The 12224-nt window shown below is 39.7% G+C and overlaps 2 long non-coding RNA genes across 2 annotated transcripts; both read left to right on the top strand.

Annotated features, from left to right (window-relative positions):
* Positions 1–3671: 3671 nt before the first annotated feature.
* LOC124392655 lies at positions 3672–9247 on the top strand. Its single transcript, XR_006927189.1, has 3 exons — positions 3672–3706; positions 7831–8064; positions 9104–9247. It is a non-coding gene; the product is annotated as an uncharacterized LOC124392655 (long non-coding RNA).
* On the top strand, positions 9245–12007 carry LOC124392656. Its single transcript, XR_006927190.1, has 2 exons — positions 9245–9333; positions 11735–12007. It is a non-coding gene; the product is annotated as an uncharacterized LOC124392656 (long non-coding RNA).
* Positions 12008–12224: the final 217 nt, after the last annotated feature.

Below are 12224 nucleotides of genomic sequence, written 5' to 3'. Positions count from 1 at the left end.
ATGCAACCTGAAGGAGATTAGAGACTGTAAGGTTTTGGCAGGGGACAGTGTAGCTAGACAGCATCGGATGGTGGTCTGTAGGATGGTTTTGGAGGTGAAGAAGTAGAGGATGAGAGTGAGGACTGAAAGAAGAATAAGATGGTGGAAACTGAAGGTGTCAGCCCGCTTGAGCACTTCAGGCATTACCGCCTCAATCACCGAGGAAACGCCCACTCCCAACCAGCTGCACGAATATGGCGTCTAATTTTCTGGCACTTATAAGGACGCCTGAATCCTCCAGACAGTGCCAGATTGTCTTTAGGCTTGCCCTGATCACTCTCCAGCGTATTCTCTGTTTTGTTTGTTCTTTTGTTTCTGACCTGACCATTCTGTCCTCCGGTTTCCGACTCGGCTCTGATCTGCTCGCGCTGGACGCGCTCCGGTTTCCGGCTCGGAATCCTCACCCTCCGCGCACATCGGCTCCCTGAATCGGCTCCCTGAATCGGCTCCCTGAATCGACTCCCCGATTCAGCTCTGCACAGCTTTTCTCCCCTGCTCCTTTTGCATCTGCCTTGGATCCTATAACCTGAACTTTCTGACAGAAGGAGGAAGAGTGTAGTGTGAGGTTCAGGGAAGAGGTCAGACAGGGGCTCAGTGGTGGTGAAGAGGTGCTGGATGATTGGGCAACTACTGCATGGGTGATGAGGGAGGCAGCTAGAAAAGTTCTTGGTGTGACTTCTAGAAATAGAAAGCAAGACAAGGAGACATGGTGGTGGAATGAGGAAGTGCAGGAGAGCATTAGGGGAAAGAGGTTGGCAAAACAGAAGTGGGATAGACAGAGTGATGAGAAAAGTAGGCAGGAGTACAAGGAGCTGCAGCAGCAGGTAAAAAGGGATGTGGCGAAAGCCAAGGAAAAGGCATATGAGGAGCTGTATGAGAGGTTGGACACTAAGGACGGAGAAAAGGATTTATACCGATTGGCCAGGCAGAGGACCGAGCTGGGAAGGATGTACTGCAAGTTAGAGCAATAAAGGATGGAGAGGAAATGTGTTGACTAGTGAGGAGAGTGTGTTGAGAAGGTGGAGGAGTATTTTGAGCAGCTGATGAATGAGGAAAATCACAGAGAGAAGGTTGGAGGATGTGGAGTTGGTGAAGCAGGATGTAGATAGGATTAGTAAGGAGGAAGTGAGAGCAGCGATTAAGAGGATGAAGAATGGAAAGTCGGTTGGACCAGATGACATACCGGTAGAAGCGTGGAGATGTTTAGGAGAGATGGCAGTGGAGTTTTTAACCAGATTGTTTAACAGGATTTTGGAAGGTGAGAAGATGCCTGAGGAATGGAGAAGGAGTGTGCTGGTACCGATCTTTAAGCATAAGGAGATGTGCAGACCTGCAGTAACTACAGAATTAAGTTGATCAGTCACACCATGAAGTTATGGGAAAGAGTAGTGGAAGCCAGGCTGAGAGAAGAGGTGACCATCTGTGAGCAACAGTATGGTTTCATGCCGAGGAAGAGCACCACAGATGCCTTATTTGCTTTGAGGATGTTGATGGAGAAGTATAGAGAAGGACAGAAGGAATTGCATTGTGTATTTGTGGATTTAGAGAAAGCGTATGACAGGGTGCCAAGAGAGGAGTTGTGGTATTGTATGAGGAAGTCAGGTGTGTCAGAGAAGTATGTGAGGGTGGTGCAGGACATGTATGAGGACAGTGTGACAGCAGTGAAGTGTGCAGTAGGGACAGACTGGTTCAGGGTGAAGGTTGGACTGCATCAAGGATCGGCCCTGAGCCCTTTCCTGTTTGCAGTGGTGATGGACAGGTTGACGGACGAGGTCAGACAGGAGTCTCCCTGGACTATGATGTTTGCAGATGATATTGTGATTTGTGGTGAGAGTAGGGAGCAGGTTGAGAAGAGCCTGGAGAGGTGGAGATATGCGCTGGAGAAGATGAATGAAAGTCAGTAGGAGTAAGACAGAGTACATGTGTGTGAATGAGAGGGAGGGCAGTGGGTGATGCGGTTGCAGGAGAAGAGGTGGAGAAGGTGGAGGTTCAGGTACCTGGGGTCAACAGTGCAAAGTAATGGAGAGTGTGTTAGAAGTGAAGAAAGAGTGCAGGCAGGGTGGAGTGAATGGAGAAGAGTGATAGCAGGAGTGATTTGTGATAGAAGAGTATCTGTGAAAGGGAAAGTTTATAGGACTGTGGTGAGACCTGCGATGTTGTATGGATTAGAGACAGTGGCATTGAGTAAAAGACAGGAGGTGGAGCTGGAGGTAGCAGAGCTGAAGATGTTGAGGTTTTCGTTGGGAGTGACGAGGATGGACAAGATTAGAAATGAGTTTATTAGAGGACAGCGCATGTAGGATGTTTTGGTGACAAGGTGAGGAGGCGAGATTGAGATGGTTTGGACATGTGCAGAGGAGGGACATGAATTATATTGGTAGAAGAATGCTGAGGATGGAGCCACCAGGTAGGAGGAAAAGAGGAAGGCCAAGGAGGAGGTTCATGGATGTGGTGAGGAAGACATGCAGGTAGTTGGTGTGAAAGAGGCAGATGTAGAGGACAGGGTGGTATGGAGCGGATGATCCGCTGTGGAGACCCCTAATGGGAGAAGCTGAAAGAAGAAGAAGATAAAAATGGTAAAACAGAAATGAGCGCTGAATTGATATCGCTTTAATAAAATTTAGTGCCGTTTATAAGAATTTGCTTTTGAATTTTGACAGCCTAAATATATATATATATATATATATATATATATATATATATATATATATATATATATATAAAATACAAAACAAATTAAAATTGAGTTAACTAATGCTTAACATCTACATACACATCTACATAGAACTCAAGCAGAGAAAAGATGATGATGATCAGGAATGTCTATGTTCTCAGTCATGTTTACGTCACTGACTCCCTCTGTCTCATCCACATTAGCTTTACTTCTTGTTGCTTTCTGCCTGCTGATTCTGAGCTTCATAAACTAGTCTAAATAGTTTGTTCTATGGGGTTGATTTAAAAGCTGCAGCTACAGTGTTAAAGATCTGTGTTCTGGTGGAGTTTTCCATTGATCATTTGTAATAAACAAGACCACAAACATAGTGAGCAGGATTTAAACCTGCACAGGGAGACCCCCATGGATTTCTAGCTCTACACCTTAACCACTTAGCCATGAATACTGAAGCTGCAAACTGACGTCTGCACACGCATCAATGAGTCTTAGTCCCAGCACTTCTCAGCTTCTGTTAGGGTCCATGCTCAGGCTGTGAAGGCAGAGAAGGCAGTGTAGTGGCTGTGGCAGTAGTGTAACATAATTGTTGATGTTACTAACACTAGTAATCAATCCAGTGTTGTAAAACGAGTGCAAGAAAACAAATGATTTGTTTATTTCAATATCAGAAGCAGCTTCCATGGAATTCTGTAGCAAATCTATATTATCAGGTAGCAGGACCATGCTCAGAGTATTAGTGAGATGAGTCTGTGCTGTGTTGTGTGTGTTTCTATTTTCCCCCACCCAGTGTTTTCTCTGTTTCTGGCTCACTGCTGTCATATACAGGTAAAGGTGGAGTCACATGGGAATTGTAATTGGTGGCTGAAACAATAAGAGAGACCAATGAAAAGCAAGAACTTAACAAGAGGAGGTGGAGCCTAAGGTTTTAAAGCAGCAACCTGGAGCCCCCATCCCCCCACCCCCAGAAAAAAGAGGGTTTGCTAGGTTTGTGAACAGGTGAGCATGTGCTACACCTACATTTCCCCATGTAGGTATCCACATTGTTTAGGCATCCTAGGTTAGAGGGCGAGTGTCACCCCTTGTATTGTTCTGATAGGGTATCCTAGTGTAGTCAGTAGATTGTTGCTGTTAGTAGCTTAGCTTTCTAAATACAGCCTGGATCAGTCTTTTTCCTGTATTCATTTATTTTTCTTACTGCACATGTTCTCTTGCCTCTGTAAGACTCGGTTAATCACCCTTGAACTGTTATGACATTTTTGTTTGTTGTTGTTGTTTGTTAACAATCTTTACACTTGAACATTAAAGGCAGTAACAACTTTTACCTCTGATCCTACCATTTTTATCTGAACAACCTGCAGCAACTAAATGATTGTTCCTACACTCCCCTAGACCAAGGTTGGAATGTAACAAATGCGGGTCATCCGGAATCTGTTTGGATTGGATAGAGTTGGTTATTGCAATTACGGTAGGGATGCACCGAATATTCGGCCACCGAAAACTTTGATCACCGAAACAACACGGCCGAAACAGTTTGTTGTGATGACGCAAACAGAAACCGCTTCTGCAGCAACGTGTGTACGTTTTTCGGTAAATCTGAGAAAGACCCACGGATAGCGATTTGCAATACATGTAATGCCGAAATTTTAAGAGGAGGTGCGTCTGCAAAGACTTTCTCTACGTCGGGTTAAATTTATTACCTGAAATCCAAACATCCCGATCGCTATGCTGAATATGAGAGGAACGCGGCACAGAAAAGCAAAACCCCTCCGAGCACGCGCACTCCGTCTGCGGCGGACGTTTTTGAAAAGGCAGGAAGTTTCCCAGTTATGGTGTCAAGGCGAAGGTCATTACACAAAATATTATGGAATTCATTGCCTTATATGATCAGACATTCTCTGTGGTAGAAGATGTGGGGTTTCGTAGGCTGATCGAGCAAATTGAGCCCCGTTATGCCATACCGAGCAGACGACATTTTTCAGAGGTGTGTTTACCTGAGCTGTTTAATGTTCTTGCAACTCACATCCATAATCATATAACTGCAGATATTTCAGCAATCAGTTTCACCACAGACATTGTTTGAATTTTTTTTTTTTTATCCTGTGCATTGTTGCAATGTGCTATAAATAAATATTTTCATAATTTGTAATTGAGTTATTCTTTGAAACTTTAATATTAATTTATGCAATTAAAAAAATAATAATTATTAATAATTGGCATTATTTGTTTCGGTTTTCGGTTTTTGGCCTTGCTTTCCTCTTTTTCGGTTTTCGGTTTCGGCCAAGAATTTTCATTTCGGTGCATCCCTAATTTACGGTTCATTGTATTTTGGATGACTGATTAATAGTCATGGAAGACTTTGACCTCCATATGTTTTGTTACTTCTCCAAGTCTGTATGTTTTGTTCTGAGAGGTGTCTGAAGGGCGATCTGTTTGAGATACCTGCTCAATATTGTACCAGTTTCTACAAGTTTGCAAAAACTTATAAAAGAGATTAGGAGTAAGGTTCTTACTATGCTGTGAGTTAGGTGTTCTAAAGCTTTCACCACATGTTGATGCAGCTGTGGCTAGTGTGTTGAGAATGCTGATGTTGCTTCTGGGACTTCAGGTGCAGAGCTGATTGAGCTGTTGGTTGAAGTCAGAGCTACTCTACCCTGCTTTGACCTGTTTTCTCCGTGTATAGCTATAGCATTAAATTGGCCTAAACATGTCGTCTTCATTAGAAAAGCTCAGGAAGTGTGCGTTTCATTGTCCTTGGAGGACTTTGGGCTTAGAGTATGAGGCTTATGAGTGCTTATGAGTTGGTACCTGAAGCCTACAGGCAAAAGTTCATATTAGAACATGTCCTATAAAGACTTTTTAAGAGTCTGATTGAGAGAAAGAGTCTTTGTTGGACAAGTGGTGTGCTTTCAGTAAAGCTAATGACTGACTCCTTGAGGGCTTGAGCGAATTTGTTTACCTAATCATGTTGTGGTCTACAGTTTCCTCTGTTTCAGAAGCTGCTATACTCTCAGATGAGTTTGTGTTGACTCCTAAGAATGTATTCAAGCAGACCACATTCATCTCCCCCATTTCAATGCATGTGATTTCAATAACAAGATCACTTGAAAGAGTCTTTGAATTTCTCAGACATTTAAGTTGCCTCTTTGGTCTCATTTGTGTAACCATATCACCATCTAGTAGCATGTTTTGGACTGGTTGTTTTCAGCAAACAATTGCTCACTGTTAACTGTCCCTGACTTATTTACTTCTTTCTCTGTTTTGGTTTGTCTTTCAACTGGGTTGTCATTTTTGTTCTTACTGAAGTATTTCTTCACGAATGTGGTATTCCTTTTATATTGTGTTCTATCTAAATCTTCAATGGTCACAGAATTCCCCTTTTCTGGACATGATAGTGTACGGATTAAGTTGAATGTGGTTGTAAGTTTTAGTTTAAACTTTTGCTCTCTGACCAGGAATTGATCTCCCACTTCTTTGCCCCATGGTGGTGATCAGCATACAGCTTGGTTTTCCCCTTTCTGCTCAGCATCATGGTCCTTTTTCTCCTGGTCATTGTGTGGCACAGAAATATCCTGCAGTTTTCCCCTGGTTTTCCCATTGAAAAGTAGTTCCAACAATTGGTAATATAATGTGTGTGACCCTCAAGACTAACTGTCTGATAATACTTAACTTATTGGCAAAGGGAGCATATGACTTGGATTCATTGAAACAACCAGTCTGTATTGCCTGTCTGACTTTTTAAAAATTCATCATCTGTTGCTAAAGCTTCCTCCACAGTTTTTGTCCTAAGTGCCCTTGGGGTAGTGCTCACAGCCACAGTTCTCACATTCTACTGCTTCATGCTTGTGTGCGTCATCCTTTGTTTCCAAAGACCAGATATGAGAGTGGGTCTGCTGTGTTTTGCTCACCGGGAACATAAACACGAAAATCATATGGTTGTGGTCTTAACACCCACCTTTTGATGTGAGCACATGGTTTTGATCGCAGGCCATAGATAACTTCAAGCGGTATATGATCCGTGATCCAGTTAAACTTTTGTTAATACATGTGTAGATGGAGTCTCTATGCCCATACTAATGAAAATGCTTAGTGCTAGAGTATTTTTGCTCAATTTCAATTAAGCTGCCACTGACTTGCGTATAGGGACATTCTCTCCATTCTGTTCTTGAATCAACACGGCTCCGATGCCTACCAGACTTGCATCCGCCAAAACCTTGTTTGGTGCCACCTTGTCAAAATTAAGCTCGTTTTAAGTGCTTTAAGGCTGGAAAATGCCTGTCTTTGCTCTGGACCAAAATTAAATGTAATGTCTTTCAGTCTCCTTAGTGGTTTGGTGATGATTGCTGCAAACCGTGGACTTCCCACTAATCCTGACAATCTTAGTACTGCTAATGCACTCTTTGGTCCTCTGGCATTGATCAGAGCACAAACGCTTTTAGCTGTTAGGCAAATCCCTTTCTCTAAGAGCAGCATTCCCATTAACACCTGCTTATTCATATTATATTGACACTTTTCCCTGTCGAGTGTCAAACGGCAATTCACAAGTCTCTGATCATGCGTCTCCTGGAAAGGAGCAATACCGATACTGCTCGCTGGCTGATGAAACTCAGAATATCAGTCTCTTGTATTGATATGTAACGTTGTGTACAGAAAATGTAGTAATACCTCTGGACTGTAGCATAAGCTCTAATAGGTGGTAAGCCCATTTGAGATCATGTTTACTAAAAACAGAGGAGGCATTTGTGCTTTGAAGGAGTTGTGTACAGAAATTGGCTATCGACCGCGGATTATTACTTTATTTGCCTGCTGCATAACTAAACATAGTCTAATAACATTGTCAGGCTTGGGAACAATCACCACCGGGTTGACCCATCGAGTGGTGCCAGTGACTGGTTCAATGATGTCCAGCTCTAGATGCTGCTGAATTTTACATTCTACTGCTTCTCTCAAGTGGAATGGAATTCACCATATTGGTTGGGCTACTGGAGTCACAGCATCATCATGTTTAAGCTTATCTGCTCTGTGTTAAACTGTTGTGGCACACTAATGAGACAAACAAGTTAGTTTCAAGCTTGTGTGCAGTTTTAGCAGCATTGGACTGATGCTAATTCTGTGCCATGCAGGTGAAAGAAGCTTGGAAGGTCCTTGGTTTGGATTTAATTGGACCGCTACCAGAAACAGCACGCAGCAACAAGTATGTCCTTACCATGAGCGACCTGTACACCAAGTGGGTGATTGCAGAACACGTGCGATCAAAGACAGCGGCTGAGGAGTCTGCAATAATAACCACAAAGTTGTACTCGTTCAGCACGGTTAGGAAAATCATCACAGACTGATGGAAGGAGTTCGTTAACAAGGTAAAGTTTTGTAAAGGTTTAATTATTTTTCCACTATTCTACTCTCAACATATGTTATTGTCTACATTTACTCCAGTCTTGCAAATGTAACTGATGATTCCTCTGCAGCTCAATGAAAGCATTTTCAGTACACTGAACATAAATCATGCTTCTCCAGTGCTTCCCATCCCCAGACCAATGGGCAGGGAACTCTTTGGACGCTCTTTGGACAGGGAACTCCTGTACGTTTTATTGTTGTTTTACAGTTGTACATTTACTTTATAAATGCATTGATGTGAACAGGATAAAAGGACAAATCAAAACACCAAGCGTTCCCTCAGGAAGTATGTGAATGACAATCACAATGACTGGGACCTCCACCTTCCTGCTGTGGTGTATGGAATCAACATTGCAAAGCAGCTTGTGTCTTAACATGCTGACTTTTATATATCTACAGTTAAATCTCAATGGTAAAACAATTGGTGAATTTATTAAATATTTAACATTAAAGGTAGAGTTTTTCCCCTTTGAATACAAACTAAATAGTTAATGGTATGCTTTCTTTGTACCCAGTACTCCACTAGACACAGTCCTTACTTCCTCCTCTTTTATCGACACCCACGTCTGCCAGAGTTAATGAATGTCTTTCCCATGGGAGATGATTTTGAAGTTGCTTACCCAGATGATGACATTGACACCAGAGTCAATGAGATGAAACGTCTTAATGAAACGGTTTGTATTTAAAAATGAAGGGTACATGAAGTAGTAACTTACTCTCTGAATTAGACCTCGGCTGATCTGTCTATGATTCTACTTTATATGTAACTTTAAGCCCTTGTTTTGTCTTTGTTACACTGTATACTTGCCATTTTCTGCCTTAATCGATACCATCACTAGTATCTAATTGATCTACGTTGGCCAGACAGACTCCATTGATCTGTTGGTTTAAAGAATTTTATCACGGAAGAGACAGGATATATCTCAAAATCACAAGCGCAGGTTTGTGTGAGTATGGTCAGTTCAGACTGGTGATGATGTTCTGCTCTCCTTCTCTCCCAAGAAAAGAAAGGCAGGAGACACATTGACAAGTCAGCACCATCGACCATATTCTGTGTCCAGCATCTCTTCCAAAGGTGTAAGCACTAATGTGAAAGGGTCTGCTTGCAAGAGAGACAATGTGTCAAGACTGAGGACATGCTAAGATCACTGTTACTCAACATTTGAATGCCAGAGATGATCATCCATATGCTTCAGGTGCCAAGTGGAAGAAGGACCTGCTAAGATGACCTGGTCAGTCTGTCTATTCTTTGCATATTTAATTCGTAACTATTAATGAATCATATCAAACGTTATTTATTTTTAGTTAAAGTACGTGTTGGATGAAAATCGTCCACCAGGAGAACTGATGGTAAAGCACAAGAAGAGTTCTGAAGCCTGGGTTTAAACCAGTTCATGGATTCTAATGTGTGTGTGTGTAATGTGTTAGTTCGCTACACAAAAAAAAACACAAATTCCCGTATAATGCATATTGTTACACAAAGCAGCTTCCACAAGGATGTGATCGTTCTGCAATTCATTTCAGATCAGAAATGCTCTTCTCAAGATTTTGGAAGAAGCTGCACAAAGAAATGTTTTTTATACTTTTATATCTTCTTTAAAAATAGATTTTTTTGATGCATGCATATTTCAGAACTTACAATGTTCTTTCCATAAGGGAAAAAATGTTCACTATGTGGACCTGTATGTTGTTCCCACCTTCAAAGATGATGTGGATCCAGTGCATTTTTTTTTTTTGTCTGGAAGTTCTTTTGTTTTTGCTATTCTATACTAATGAACTGAGAAAGAGCTCTATTGGGAACATGCACAGAAGTATATGTTTTTTGTGCATGCATATTATTTTGTACTAATACTATTAGGAAAACACGAGGTCCAGGGATCTCATACTGTTTCCAGCTTGGAGCAGGCATCCAGGAGAACCTGATCACTATCTGCTCTGTGTTCAGTTTCTTTTTAGAATCTTTCCAGTTTTAATATCTTCAAATTCAATAGGGAGCTTTACTAAGTTTTATTTTCATGGATATAAAAAATGCCCATTGCAGGTTTTGTTGTTAGTTAAGAGGAAGATAGTTGATCTAGATACACTTCACCCTGATTGTTTTGGAGATGAGAATTACAGAACCATATTTAGGTTGAGACAAAAGATAATTTACTAGCCTTGTCCAGGCATGTTGTTCGGTTACACATTATGTCTTTATTATATACAATATACAATACAACATACAGACCAATAGATAGATTATTGTCATTACACAAGTACAAGGCAACGAAATACAGTTTGGGTCTAATCAGAATGCAATAACAGCAAGTGCAGGATATACAGTGTTTACATGATTTACATAAATTAAATAAAATTGTATTATAGGACTATAAACAGTAATTTACAGATATGTCTGTACTATGGCTATTGTATAGTTGAAATGTAATTTTAATGACAATTGAGTTAAATAAAAAACTGAACAACGGCGATTTTTGTAGTAGTAAAATGCTACCGTCTAGTGGTGATATGAGGCATTGCAACTTGTCACCGGGCGGTACTTTTGGTATTTTTGCTCCGTTTCCACACGGACGGTTTTTATTGTTGGATCTGCGCTTCATGGCTGATTTTAGTAAAACCAAATATTTAGTGTTTATTGTTTTGTGGATTTAATTTTTAAATATCCGACTAAAGAAAGGACGTCGTGAATAAATTTTGTTTTGCTTTAAGAGTTTTATTTTGCTCTTTTATATTTTTTTAATAAAAATGGACAAGTTCTGAGTGAATCATGGATAATGAAGCCAATAATAAAAATAAAAATGAATAAAATCGTTGTTTATATTATATGTATTTTATTATATATTTATAATTTGAATAATAGTTATCAAATACCAATTGAATTTAATTCTATAAATTTAAAATACCATTGTTTTATTTAACTTTATATATATATTTGTTTGTTTGACAAATCGAAATGAAATACCATAGAAAAATCCACATTACATAATTGTTGTTACTGATGGACCAAGTCTCAAATCAGCACTAATATCTGGCATGAAGCGCAGGTCCGACAAGTAAAAACCGTCCGTAGAGAAACAGAGCAAAAATACCGCCCGGTGACAAGTCGCAATGCCTCATATTACCACTAGATGGTAGCATTTTACTACTACAAAAATCGCCGCTTATTTAATCTCAATTTGTATTAAAATGACAAACTATACAAGAGTTTGTTATAATAAATATATTCATCTATCTATCTATCTATCTATCTATCTATCTATCTATCTATCTATCTATCTATCTATCTATCTATCTATCTATCTATCTATCTATTTATTTTGAATCCTCAGAGATATAAAACGGATGTATAAATAAAGATAAATATATACAGAGATATTAATCAGATAACATGTAAACATATAAACATATAAAACAGATATATAAATAAAGATAAATATATACAGAGATATTAATCAGATAACATGTAAACATATAAACATATAAAACAGATCTTTTGCTCCTCATGGATCATTATTTAAATTCATATTTATTAAATTACATGATACTGTTAGTTTGTTTATTTGTCATTTTCCATAATTTGATATTTATTTGCTTATTTGACAAATCGAAATAAATATTTTCAATTTCTTCACCCAGGTGTCCTTCCACTGTGCTCATCAGGGGCTGAGCTCTACATTCATCCAGATTTCAGCATTGCTCTTCACCCCTTCACCACCATTAGTGTCGACTCCATGGAGGGATCTTCCTTTTCATATCATGCATTTCTCTTCAACTTTACAAATAATCACATCTCCATGTGCTAGAATCGCCAAAGACTATATAGTTTCAACTTATGCACATTGTCACATTTCTTTGATCACTTTTAAACCTGTAGTCAATCATTTAAGCAATAAATAAGCATTTGGTGTATTTTCACTTTGTATTGTGTATTTTTGAGAAAGACCACAAATAAACTATGATGAACACTTGCAAATGATAAACTTCTGCAAGTGAGAAAAAATTATAACAATCTAACATGTTCATTCATAACAAAATATTACTGATAAGGTTGAGAACAAAAGTAGAGAAAAGAAACACCTACATTGAGCAAATTCATGTGAGGAATTTGTTTAACTTTACATCACAT

The sequence above is a fragment of the Silurus meridionalis genome, chromosome 10 (assembly GCF_014805685.1).
Source record: "Silurus meridionalis isolate SWU-2019-XX chromosome 10, ASM1480568v1, whole genome shotgun sequence".
In the NCBI taxonomy this organism is placed as follows: Eukaryota; Metazoa; Chordata; class Actinopteri; order Siluriformes; family Siluridae; genus Silurus; species Silurus meridionalis.
The sequence above is the reverse complement of the archived record's forward strand: the minus strand, read 5'-3'. Positions and strand labels throughout refer to the sequence as shown.